The sequence below is a fragment of the Podarcis erhardii genome (assembly GCF_964252035.2).
Source record: "Podarcis erhardii genome assembly, chromosome: 6".
In the NCBI taxonomy this organism is placed as follows: Eukaryota; Metazoa; Chordata; class Lepidosauria; order Squamata; family Lacertidae; genus Podarcis; species Podarcis erhardii.
Window position 1 is genome coordinate 39743325 of NC_138510.1, and position 13694 is coordinate 39757018.

General features: G+C 44.0%; 1 long non-coding RNA gene across 2 annotated transcripts in view; it reads left to right on the forward strand.

Annotated features, from left to right (window-relative positions):
- LOC309343486 overlaps positions 1 to 13694 on the forward strand; it is a 71388-nt gene that overhangs the window by 3061 nt on the left and 54633 nt on the right. The window contains exons 2-3 of one of the 2 annotated variants that reach the window (XR_014157300.1): positions 5512 to 5661; positions 12584 to 12636. This is a non-coding gene — a long non-coding RNA (uncharacterized lncRNA). Of the gene's footprint in view, positions 1 to 5511; positions 5662 to 12583; positions 12637 to 13694 lie in introns of those variants that run through there. The other variant, XR_014157299.1, reaches the window with a different exon arrangement.

A 13694-nucleotide genomic window follows, 5' to 3' on the forward strand; every position in this document is an offset into this window, starting at 1 on the left:
TTCTGAAGGAACTTCAAAATGCAACCTGTGGAAACTAGCCCTTTCCTCATTTTTAAGGAGCATGTTTAATCCTGCCTGAACAGGATCACGATGCTTGCTTTAATGTTTCACAGTTATCATATAGTTATAAACACAAGCTCACACAAGAACTCTGAGGAATCCAGCATTTAGAAAAGATGGTTTTAATTGTCAGCTTTGCTTTTCCTTTCCCATCTTCTTCCTTCACTTTCTTTCTGATGAACCACCTAGATGAAAATCTAGGTGAGGGTGGCATTTCAGAATTTGATTTTGTAAACCTTTCATGAGAAACAGTCATCCAAAGGACAACTCCTTTGATTGCTGCCCTAACCCCTCTCCAAGCTCCCTCATCCCCAGTGCTGTCTGTCTCCCTCCTGGATTTTGTTTAGGTAAAGAAAGCATGGACTAACTGCCACCAATTAATATGTAGCAGACCCACCACACAGTACGCCAATTAAACAAATTTCTACAATTTGCCACAGGCTATCTTGGGAGGGGGGCTGTTCTTGTGCAAGGGAAACTTTGATTCAGGGAGTCTCCAGCAGGAGTTGAGCAAACAAGAAAAGTTTTATTTACCAAAGGGGTTCATGAAACAAAGTTGGGTCAGAAGATGCGTTCTTTCAGGTAGAAGTTATTATTTTAAATATAAAGTTGTCACATGCTTAAACATAATAGTATATGCTCAGCTTTTCATAAACTTCCCTTCTAAAAATGAGTTGTTACACTTCAAGAAGATGTTCCGGTTTCTAGAATAGGTGGTAAAATGCTCGGCTCAGTTTCTGTTACTTCACTCTCATTGCTTTACTTAGTTCAACTCAAATCAGAACCAATTCTCCCTCGGACAAACCCTATCCTAATGATTATCTCCCATCTCAAATCAAGCCCTATCTCTCCAACTAAACCCTATTTCACTGCAGCTCTTTCCCTTCTCTATTCCCCTCTCCAAACTCCCTCAGAAATTGCTCATTTTATTCTCCCTCCCAAAGTGCTGCTCCACACACGAACCCTTCTAGCTAGCTGTCTTGGTAGCCAATCAGAGAGAGGCCCCAGCACTCTGGTGGGATTCTGAGGGACTGCGTCAACACACTCTAGTCTGGCTCTGCTGTTCATCACAACAGGAAAATCCACAATGCTGCTATGCTTGCCACATCACACTTCCCAAAGGCCTATTCTGGCAATCAGAAACCAAAATTTCTCCCCACCTCCTCTCTTTTCCTTGCAAATCAGCAGAAAGAGAAGGTGACAACTGTAATGATCACGTGGAAGAGGGAAAGAAAGCCCATACAGGGCAAAAGGCAGCATTCTCTGGAGAGGAAGGTTCTGGAAATCTTCTCCACCACTTCTCATGAGCTCTGTCAACCATTATCAATCTTAGGCTACAGTGAAAGTGGTTGTAAGGTTTGTAATCTACATGTAACTATTTTTCCCTCCTATGTCTTTGAGCTCTTTCAAAAATATAGCTTCTTGCATGCCTGGTAAAATATGAGTGTTTATAAGCATTAAAATGTCTGGTTGGCCATTTGGGCACAGTGTTGACATGACAGCTCCACTGAAAGTCAATTGTTTGTTTTGGTGCAATGATCAGTGTTGTGCATGGTGAGTACTGAGACCAAGACTCAGGATATCCTGGAATTGCCATCAGAAAGCCAGGAGCAGGGATGCTCAAATTAATTATTCTGCCTTTTACTTCATGTTATCGTAGAATTGTAGGATCTAGTGAAGAAAGCTCATGCCGCAAAAACATGTTATTCTTTAAGATGACACACAACTCTGCTCTTTTCGCTACATTCAGTTTCATATGGCTACTCTTCTGGAATTTTCCCATAGGTATCTCCATTCTTCATTGCCAGTCTCAGCTTTTGTTTAGCCTTTTCTCTGTCCTTTTAAGCTGCATCGTATCAGGAACATTTCTCGATTTCTTCCTGCCTGCCTTTCAAGATAAGCTAATAGATGTGGCATTTTTAATCATCAGACATAATCACTACATTAATTTTGACCTGCAGTTGTTGAAATCCCAACATCTTTCCATCTCTACAATGTTTTGCTGGAGGGTGTCACGTAATTGGTTTTAATCACAGATGGTTGTTTTAAATTGACAATAATAAACCCCCCAAACCCAGTGCCTTTTATTCCAATAAGTATTCCTTTGAGTTAACACGTATAGATGGATCATTTGAAATTTAAATTTACCAGTGGCATTTCTAGTGGCAGGCAGATCAATGTAGTCCATAGTACTCTGTACCACATAGATCTTCAGAGCTTTCTTTCTTCTGCTTGGAGAAAGATTCACAAGTTGAATATTTTATTCTCCTAATAATGAGTTTAGCTTTTGGGCCGGCATGTAAGCCCCTCCTGAGGCCTAATGAGTGAACTCCCCACCCCAACCCAAAATGGCTTATTTATGGAATCTGATTATTTGCATTCCCTTGTGGGAAATTCCAGACTCATTCAGCAGCTAGGATGCACCGAGGACATCATTAGCAAGAGAGTAAGGTGATGGGAATGTGCTTTTGCTTATCCCACAGTGGTTCTAAAAGGAAAAAACCAGCTCTATTGTCTTCATCTGAGTGCAGTATTCCACTAATTATGCACATCTTGCCAGTGGTGTACTAGGACCCAATGGTGAATTTAAGTATCAAAAAGGTCAGCAAAAAATTGCTGCTCCCCATTTCCAAATTGGGCCTTTATGACCTCCCATTTCCCACTGGAGGATGGGCCATTTGGAGCATTAAGTATTTCTGGCATGCTGACTTTCCCATGTGTTGACCTTTAATTCTGCCCTTGTAGGATGCTCCTACTGATAGAGGCTCCACTTCTCATCACCCTGATGAAATTCTAATTGCCTGTAACTAATTTAAAAGAATTTGCAATTGTATAATCTTTAGCCATCTCTGTAATCACACACGTAATTTTAGGGAAATTCAAATCACATATCTCATAGGCAGCAACTCTCATATAATGCACAGAGAAAGCTGGCTTTGAATATGGGAGACTTAAATTTAAGTCAGGGCCAGATCTCAGAAGCAGAGCAGATGCTTTGCCTGCAGAACTCCCTGGTTCAATCTCTAGTTAAGAAGATCAGGTGGCAGAAAAGTTTTTTGCCTGAGATCTGCCTCAGTCGGAATAGACAATATTGGTCAACATGAACAAATAGTGTGACTTTGTGTGTGGCATGCTAATAAGTAAGGTGCTAATGCAAGTAAGGTGATCAGGCATTCTCTCCCTGAAAAGTCAAATCGGAGTCCAGTTACCAGCACCAACCCAGAATACTTCAGCTTATATTGGACCTACTCTTGCTAGATAAGGACTACCACAATGAATCTCACTAAATGTCCTGTTCTGGTCCCATAGAGGAGCATATGGAGAGAGGCAAGTGTTGCAGCACCAAAAGAGAGCTGCCAATAATAATTTAATAATAATTTATTTGTACCCCACCCCTCTGACTGGGTTTCCCCAGCCACTCTGGGCAGCTTCCAGCATATATAAAAGCATAATAAAACATTAAACCTTAAAAAGCTTCCCCATACAGGGCTGCCTTCAGATGTTTCCTAAATGTTATATGAGATAATAAAAATAATTTATTATTTGAGCCACTTGCTCCAACAAGAGATAAAAGTGAACTGAGGCCTTTTGAGCGTCTGCCTCCAGTCAACCTCTTATGCTGCACCCTCTTTGTTGGACAGTCCTTAAGGGGTCAGCCCTCTGGCTTGAAGGTAGTGACTTTTCCTGTGCTTCAGAGCCTCCCACTATGCCATTGGACTGGCATAGTAGTATGGTAGGCCAGGGTAAAGTGCCCTTGAGAGTCCCTGGTGTGGTTCTGTGGGTTGTCACATCTGATTCACTGGGCTCCTACCAGCCAGCCTCAGGCTCACATGACCCCTGATCACCAGCTGAAGAGGCAATGTGACCCACCTCATCAGATAATGGCACTCTGATTCTGTGTCCTGATCATTGCCAAACTCCATGATCATAGCACTCATTAAACTCAGCTCCTACACTTTGAGTAGATTCTCAGACAGATCTATTCTTCATCAGTTTAAGGTTATGATCTTAAGTCAAATCAATTTCACTGAAATCAACAAATACTACATAAATATGTTATGGCTGTGGTGAAAAGGTTAAAGACTACACAATCTTCAGTACCCAGAAGCAACTTTGAGGACATGTATACCAGGAGCTTCTTTGAGAATTGCACATTTGTGTGCCGCAAACTTTCAGTGGGGTATCAGAAATATGAATGATACTTATATAAATGGAACAAGCACTTTCATTCACCTCTAAAAGTTAACTCCTCTTCAGTGTCCATTGATATGTATTTCAGGTGCCAAACTGTGAAATTTCAGCACATTCTTCTCATTGATAAAGTTTTCATTTGGACCTCAGAAGGACCTACTGTAATCTTTTTGCCTCAGGGTCCTGCTCATGTATCAGGCATGGTGTGGATGTTCCCACTTTCCTGGGCACGTCAAGGGGCCTTGCTTTGACAAAACTTTAGTGGCAGAAGATTATGGTGTTTGGTTGCTTAATGTGAAATCTGTCACCCAGGAAACACTGTGCTCTAAGACAATATCAATAGAAATACTTCCCCAGAATTTGAAGGGATTATTTTGCAATAAAAGAGGAAAAGCCTACTTACTCTGCATGAATTCCCTTTCAGTCTTGCAAGTCTCTTTTCAGGAGTTAGGGAAGGGGAGGTAGTGTGCATATGCAGGTCTGCCTAGCAGGAAGACCAGAATGATTATTTTCTGAATAATGTGTTTGCATGGTCAGGGCCAGTTTAATGGAGGAGTGTTCCTCTCCAGTGCTGGGAGTAGTAAAGTTCCAGCTGTGTTCTAAGTGAAGGGTGCTTCTCTCTTTATTTTATTCGTTAGAAATATGAAGGGGGGTTATTCTTTACAGCACTTCCCTGTGTCAGTCAGGGTGATGTCCTGATGCATTAACCAGACATTGAAAACGAATGCTACAGACATGGAATTAAAATTGCAGAGGAGGTGTTACAAATTTGTAATTTCTTGTGTGTAATGCATTCAGTGATCTCTGGTAACTCTGAACAGAAAATGTGTGAGTGAAAATTGGTGGCTATGTTTGAAATGAGTGGTTAATAGAATGTTGCTTAATGTATTGCTCTTTTGTATTTGAAAAAGTATTCAAATAAAGTGGTTTCACCCCCCCCCCCCAAAAAAAATGCAGAGTTGTAAATCTGGGCAGAATTCAGTGTAGTACATTGATGTGAAACTTAAACGGGAAACAGTGTGTTTAAGAGAGCTGCCTGCAAGTGGATTCACATCTCATGGTGCATGCACACATTTCTTTTGTTCCACTGTCACATCTGATCAAAAAGATTGGGAATTTTTTTTGAAGCAATACAAGACCTGCCAAACTTGTTATCAGAGGCATAAGGGAGATGACTGTACTTACTACGAGCAGCAATCCCTCTTTCAAATTGCCTCCAGCTCTCTGAAAAAAACCACTATTATTTGACTTTCCTTTCAGGACTGGTTCAAGACATTTTGCTGCCTAAGGTTAAAGGCAGGAGGGCACCTTCTCCCCAACCAGGCTGGCAGCTAAACCTTACTTCAACACTGATGACACTGAACCTGAGCCCTTGCTGCCTCAACATGGCCTTCACCCTGCACCATTCAGGTAAGTGGCAGTGATGCTTGTGTCAGGAGGGTATCTCTGTGGCACCACCACATGCACTGATTATTTCTGCAGCAAACTTGTTTAAGTGACTCAGGTCAAGCTGTGTGGCATACATAGCTCTGTCCTCCAATACAGAGGAATGGTTGGGGATGATCAGAAGGAACAGCCAGGGATTTGTCATCTGCTGCCTGAGGCAGCTGTCTCATTCTGATCCTGTCTCTTTGGGAACAGCAATGGAATTGCTGCCTAATATGTCCCTAGAGTTGTGAGAAGGCATTGATTTCTATTTCAATTCATGTTCAGCACATGCAGTGCTGTTTCTTTTCCACTGCAATTTGACTTCTGACAAAAAATTCATTCATCAGCTTGTGCTATGCAATCAATTACATTGTAATTATGTTATTTCACACCGTTCATTTCAGTGCAAAGGAAACACAATGCAAATGGGTGGGATCATCAATTATGTGTCAGTTGTATGAATTGTATTCACTGGATTGATTTCCATTTCTGGCATAGGACAAATAAGCAAACTTCAGCAAATTCTGCCGGAAATCACTGACATCCCTAAATGTTACCTAACAGTTCTGTCATTAAAATATCTTGATATGTTTATTTGTTTCTCCAAATGATGCAGTGCACAGGTTGTGTGCCAAATCATTCACCTCTCTCTCCTTTCCCCCCTCGTGCATATTCCTGTACTTTATTCTTTACACTTACGGGTTGAAATGCACAGTTGTCAGTGGAGGGGGAGTTGCAATACCTTCTCCATAGCCATTCTCCTCCCCAGATCCACAAACCAAAACCCCCTCACATCTCTATTCAGCCCACGCACACTACTAAGTCCTCCATCATCACTCATACACAGGCTACAATGAGCAATTTCTTCCCTTTTCCTTTTCTTTCCATCATTACTTCTCTTGAAATGACATTTCAGATAAGATATATGAACTTATATTTGAGCTGCAGCAGACAGCATTAAGGAGAGGTTGAGCGCAACATCCTTTGTTAGCGCCTGGCTCCCTAGTCTAGTTCCTTGCTTCTGTAGCAGCTCTTGCAGCCTTTTTTTCTGAAGCAGCTTAACCTCTTGCCTGTTTCATCCTTAGGTCTGTCCAACCCTGGCTGACTATATCCCTGGAACAGTCCTCCTCTATCCAACAGAACCACATTTCTATAGGTCTCCCCATTTGCATTGTGGGTTCTCCTGAGCAGAGCCAAGCATCATTTTTTAGTGTGGCTAGGTGGAACTGATGAAAAAATGCACCACTCCACATGTGGTTCTTTCATGTACTTCTATGGATCTGGGGCTTAATATACTTCCAGCAACAAATGCTAGGTCAGTCTAGGGCCAGAATGCTTATTTGAAGTCATGCACCTAGTGTTTCGGAGCTGAGAATTGCACATTGGGTTCTCGCTTTGGGAAGCAGAGCTGAAGGTCGTTCATTAAGTAACGAAGCTAGATCCTTAATGAATGGAAGAATAGGCTGAATAAGCCAGAGTAGCTACCATGATTTGTTGTCGTGTTGGACTCCTGAACCATGAAAGGTTAGGGAGAGCCACTTTTTTTCCAAACTACTCTTCTCAAGAGCACTGCAGCCTACTATAATTGAACTGTGGCAAGAGATAGCTCTCCTACAGTGAAGCAGCAAACACATACTGTACCTGGGAGTGAGTCCCATTGAAGGGAGTGGGACTTCCTTCCAAGTAAATATGTATAGTAATGGGTTGTTGTAAGTGTGCCCTCTTTGTACAAGCATATATGAAAATTGGGAACACTCACAAAGGTGATATGGTTTGTTTGTTTTTTTTAAAAAAATCTGTTCCTTATCCCTTTTCATACAGTAATGAAAATTATTATTATCTAATATAACAGAAGTCCATCAACATTTGCTGTGCCCTTATACTTATTTCCAGTGGTGGAATCTAGTCTCAGTTGTTCACCAAGAGGACAGGATCACGCTTCAAAACGACCTGGACAGATTAGAGAACTGGGCCAAAACAAACAAGATGAATTTTAATAGGGAGAAATGTAAAGTATTGCACTTGGGCAAAAAAAATGAGAGGCACAAATACAAGACGGGTGACACCTGGCTTGAGAGCAGTACATGTGAAAAGGATCTAGGAGTCTTGGTTGACCACAAACTTGACATGAGCCAACAGTGTGACGCGGCAGCTAAAAAAGCCAATGCAATTCTGGGCTGCATCAATAGGAGTATAGCATCTAGATCAAGGGAAGTAATAGTGCCACTGTATTCTGCTCTGGTCAGACCTCACCTGGAGTACTGTGTCCAGTTCTGGGCACCACAGTTCAAGAAGGACACTGACAAACTGGAACGTGTCCAGAGGAGGGCAACCAAAATGGTCAAAGGCCTGGAAACGATGCCTTATGAAGAACGGCTAAGGGAGCTGGGCATGTTTAGCCTGGAGAAGAGGAGGTTAAGGGATGATATGATAGCCATGTTCAAATATATAAAAGGATGTCACATAGAGGAGGGAGAAAGGTTGTTTTCTGCTGCTCCAGAGAAGCGGACACGGAGCAATGGTGTGGGAGTTCAGAACTTAACTGGTTAAGTGTTCTGAGCTGTGCGTCACTTTCCGACGTCAGCTTTAGAAGCTGGGAGGAGTCTGGGAGGAGACTGTACTGTTGTTGTTCTCTCTGTGTGTCTTCAGAGAGACGGACATGTTTTCGACATGGCTGCAAGCAGTGATGGACAAATGTTTGAATAAAAGCTGTAAATAGACGAATCTGTCTGTGTATGCTTGCATGGAGCAAGGGAGAAAAAGACTGTTTTTACACCGCTGTAAGCCACTCTGCTGAGCCGTGGCCAAAGAGACAGCAGACTTTGGTGCGCAGCTAGAAGGAAGCGTGCCGGACGCTGCGAATGATTGATTGGGATCGTAAAGCTGTCTGAGTACACGGCTTCAACGATCAAGCTATCAAGATCGTTATCTCGCACAGGTTATGGAAGGTCAGTAAACGCTCGTAAAACAGTCGGTGTGAGCTCCAGGAACGCTTTGAAGTCGGCACGGAAGCTAGCTGGAGGCTGGAAGCTGCATTCCTTGAGTCTAGCCTGATGCCGGGAAGCAGAGGGAGTTTTTGCCTGCTTCCGAGAGACAGTGAGAGCTTCTGATACAGAGAGCTGGCTGGAGCTAAAAGCTGAGACGCAGCTGCTGTCGTTTCTCCACGGAAGGGTGAGGCAGAGAAGCTGTACCTGATCGTAAGTAAGCTTGGGCCCCCTTGGGAGAACGGGAAGAAATGGCTGAGAGCCAGGATATACCGGTGGAAAAGCTCACTTTAAAAAGTTGGGCAACCTGGAGCAGAAGAATAAGGGGCTGGTTCTTGGTCACTGGGCTTTGGGAAGGAAGCCAGTCAGAGCCAGCTGAAGCAGGCTGTGAATCTGCGGTGCCTGGAGATGGCAAGCAGAGAATGCAACAGGAGCTGAATATGCTCAGAGCATGTGTTGATGCTTCACTGAGGCCTCATTTGGAAGGTGTACAGACACCAGGGGCTGCCTGGAATGTGCTGCGAAGTTTGTGTGAAACTGCAGCAGGAGGCCAGGGCCCTGGAGAAGAAATGGAGAGCCCCAAGATGGCTGCGGCCCCAGTTCCCGGTACTTCAGTCTCAAGGAGCACTGTTGGGCAGATCGGGGGGGCGAAGAGTTCCAAAGGCAAGTTTAAGAAACTTTCCACTGTTGCTGAAGCGGAGAGCAACTTCAGCAGGGGCCAGGCTGGTGGGAGGTGCCGTTCCAGGAGAAGGAAGGCCAGGCCAGCTGGGAGGAGCCCCGGGCAGTGTTTTTCCACTGGAGTACAACGTCTGCATGGCAGTTGCCCCCACCGGAGCACAGAGCCAAGACAGGATGTTTGCAAGGACACTTCTCATGGGAACCAGGCGAGTTTCCATGGCAACAGGCCTGGGAAGACAGGCAGGCGTGGAACTGAGCCAGGTGGTCGTGGTAAACAACAGGATGAGGCTTATCAAGTCTCTGCGAGTATGGCATTGTTCGAAGACGGCCGAATGGAAAATTTGAAAATGACTTTTGTAATCGACTCAGCAGCTAACCGCAACATGGTTCCAGAGACATCTGCAGTCAAGATGGGGAATTGCACGGCAATTCCGGCCGGACAAACTGTTATGTTCGCAAATGGACAGAGAACCCAGATTAAAACTGTCACTAACGTTTTCCTTTCTGTTTTGCAGGAGACGCTGCAGTTTTGTGTTATCCCAGAGGGGGATCATTGTTTGTTATCTGTGCCTTATTTGTTAAGTAAGGGGTTCAAAGTTTGTTTTGAAAATGATGTCTGCACAATCTCCAAAGGAGGGAGGTTACTTGCCGAGGTTAAGAAAGGGCAGAATGATCTTTTCATTCTTAAAACGTCTCTTGGGGGTGAGGGGAAGGTTGAGAGAGCACAGGCGCAGCGTGCTACAGTTCCCGGCCAGCGTGCTACAGTTCCCGCTCATGTGTCATGTGCTTGTGTTTGGCATGGGAGAACCATTCATGGTTCTGTAGAAGACTTGCAGGTTCTACCCGAGGTTTCCACAGGTTGTAAGATTCGAGATTGCAGAAGTGCCATTAACTGTGACACTTGCAAGCAAGCAAAGGTGAAAGGGTGCAGTTACCCAAAGGTGGAACGGGTAACCACTAAACCTTTTGAGCTGGTTCACATAGATTTGGCCAGTCCTGTCAAGGAACCAAGTCTGGGAGGGGCCAGGTTTCTGCTAACTTTTTTGGATGATTTTTCGCAGAGCACCTGGACCCACGGCCTCAAATCCAGGGAGGATGCAGCACAGCTGATCAAGAGCTGGGTTGAGGGGGTGGAACTGAGATTCTCCACCAGGGTTCAAGCTATCGTCAGTGACAGAAATGCTAGGTACACTGGTTCTGCTTTGCAGCAGTTCTTTCACAGAAGAGGGATACGTCACACAGTTACTTCACCCAGTAAGAGGGGGGTGGCAGAGCTGAGGAGTGAAGCTCTGGTTAAGGCTGGACAGGTGATGCTGAAAGAAGCCAGGTTACCTCCAAAGTTTTGGCTGGAGGGAATCCGATGTGTGTCATTTACCTGGAATCGTGTCTACAACTCACTGGTAGGTGACACACCGTACTCGTTGTTAAATGGCCGCAAACCCCAGGTTCACTTTCTGCGCAAGTTTGGATCTCCTGCGGTTGTCCCTGTGCCTAAGGCTTTGCAAGGGCCAGATGGAGCCAAAGTCCAGAAAATGATCTTCTGTGGGTATGAGCCAGATGCTCGTGCATGGAGATTTGCATATCCGTCAGGTGATCAGAGTAAGGTGTTGATCAGTAAACACGCTGATTTCTGTCAGGAGGATGTAAAGTCAAAGACTCCTGTCAGGCGTGATGTTCTTTCAGAATGTCTCTCTGACCCAGAAGACAGTTCTGATGAGGCAGAGGAAGAAGAGGCTGAGTCTGCTGATGACGACCAGGTCACTGACCAGGGTCAGGAGCAGGGTGGGGCGTCTCCACAAGTTGTTAGGAAAGGACAGCCCAAGAGTGAGCCTAGTTCTCCTGTGAGTGTAATGGAGAGGATTCGAAGACGTTTTAAGTCAGAGGGGGAAACCCGTGATGCAGAGGACACACCTGCTGGTGACAGTGAGCCAGAGGAAACACCAGAGTTTGTGCCTAGGCGATCCAGTCGCACAACCAAGGGTATTCCACCTGAGAGGTACCAGGCCACAGGTACGTGGGTAAGTTTCGCACAGTGCGATTCTGAGAGTTGTGAGGTGATTCCACAGATGCCCAACAGGTACGCCAAGGTAGGGCGCAAGGCATTGGGGAAGGGATTGATCTCACAGGGTGTTGCTGAAGATGTTACACAGGTTTTGTCAGAAAGCGACGCAAGGGGGTGTGTGGGAGTTCAGAACTTAACTGGTTAAGTGTTCTGAGCTGTGCGTCACTTTCCGACGTCAGCTTTAGAAGCTGGGAGGAGTCTGGGAGGAGACTGTACTGTTGTTGTTCTCTCTGTGTGTCTTCAGAGAGACGGACATGTTTTCGACATGGCTGCAAGCAGTGATGGACAAATGTTTGAATAAAAGCTGTAAATAGACGAATCTGTCTGTGTATGCTTGCATGGAGCAAGGGAGAAAAAGACTGTTTTTACACCGCTGTAAGCCACTCTGCTGAGCCGTGGCCAAAGAGACAGCAGACTTTGGTGCGCAGCTAGAAGGAAGCGTGCCGGACGCTGCGAATGATTGATTGGGATCGTAAAGCTGTCTGAGTACACGGCTTCAACGATCAAGCTATCAAGATCGTTATCTCGCACAAATGGTTCCAAACTACAAGAAAAAAGATTCCACCTAAAATTAGGAAGAACTTCCTGACAGTAAGAGCTGTTCGACAGTGGAATTTGCTGCCAAGGAGTGTGGTGGAGTCTCCTTCTTTGGAGGTCTTTAAGCAGAGGCTTGACAACCATATGTCAGGAGTGCTCTGATGGTGTTTCCTGCTTGGCAGGGGGTTGGACTCGATGGCCCTTGTGGTCTCTTCCAACTCTATGATTCTATGATTCTATGAAGTCAATTTGAAGCAAAATATCTGTAACTAAGAAGGGATGGGACACCTATCCAAGCTTAAACAATTACATTAGAATTAAATTCATGGCTCCATTTGATAATTAAGACAGACATCTCCTTTAGTTTGTCATTGTATTGATGAATTGAGCTATTGTTTTTACATTTGATTACTGAAGTCTTATGGCTACCATTTCACCCTTACTGCTCTTGAAAATTGTCTTCCCTAACTACATGGGCAAACCCAAAGGGTTAATGTTGGGGGAGATCATAATTGTTATTTTTGTAAGCTTCTTGTACAACATTTGCTATTTTGGTCAACCATATGTATTAAATGAGTCTGTTCAGAATCATGTAATTATATACACATGGTAAGCTGGGCCTTTTGTTTGTTTTGAATTTCAGTGTTTCCTGAATTACAGCATATCATTTCTGTTTTAATGGGAATAAAGTCAAATGTAAGTCCCACTATCTGGATGTGAAACATGGATTTAAAAAAAATCAATGGAAGGTTTTTCTTGGTATTTTCATGGTTGCGTCAACTGATTTTAACTCATAGATTAATTGGGTAAAGTTTTAATTGCTCTTGTCTGCTCTCATTGAAGTCAATGAGGCCTGTGCTTGCTTGTTTGCTTGTTTAGAGCTCTTTTATCCTCTCAGTTTGCTAACATTCCTAAAGCAGCAGTATCATTCATACCACATAGAATTCATGCACGAAATAAAACAATAAATAGCAGAAGACAGCACAAGAGATATAGAGCAGCAATATCATTTAAAAGCCACCAAAAGTCACCACCCCCTTTAACTGGGCATTGAAAGATTAATAAGGTTGGCACAAGGCAAGGAGATAGGTGGCCATGACTGAGAAAGCTCCATCTATCTAGAGAATTGTTGTGGATTGTGCTCTGTACTAATCGCCTTCCATAGCACAAGATCTTAATTATTCTGTTAATTATAATAAAAATACTCTGTATTCCAGATTCTCAAGTCTATGGGGGAAAACATTGCCATGAGCTTTTCCTTTACATTTTTACGGTATCTTACATAAGGAACGAGTCCTTCCCTCAAAAGGGTCCCTTGCAACTCTACAGTTCTATGATCAACGAACCCTGTTCTGCCATCGCAGGCAGTTGCCTCCGAATACTTGTTGCTGAGAATTACAAGTGGGGGTGATGCTGTTTCACTCATGTCCTGCTTCTGGGCTTCCCAAGGCAGCTGGTTGGCCCCTGTGAAAATAGGGTGCTGGACTAGAAGCCTTTTCAAGCTTTTTGTGAAACAAGTGTCTGACTGGGTGCTGCACCATAAAATAGGAGACTTAAAACACTTTTGAAAATACTCATTTTGGTCCAGTTTTGTAGTAGAGGGGTAACATGTAGATATGGGAACATTTTTTTTCCAGAGCAGTCTGCCAGAGTGCCAGAGTAATTGACAAACTCTTCCTGCTCTGGCAAGTGAATTGAGGTGATAATGAGGCTTTCATGGTTGTTTCGTGGTTGTTTCAAACCGGTGAGCTCTG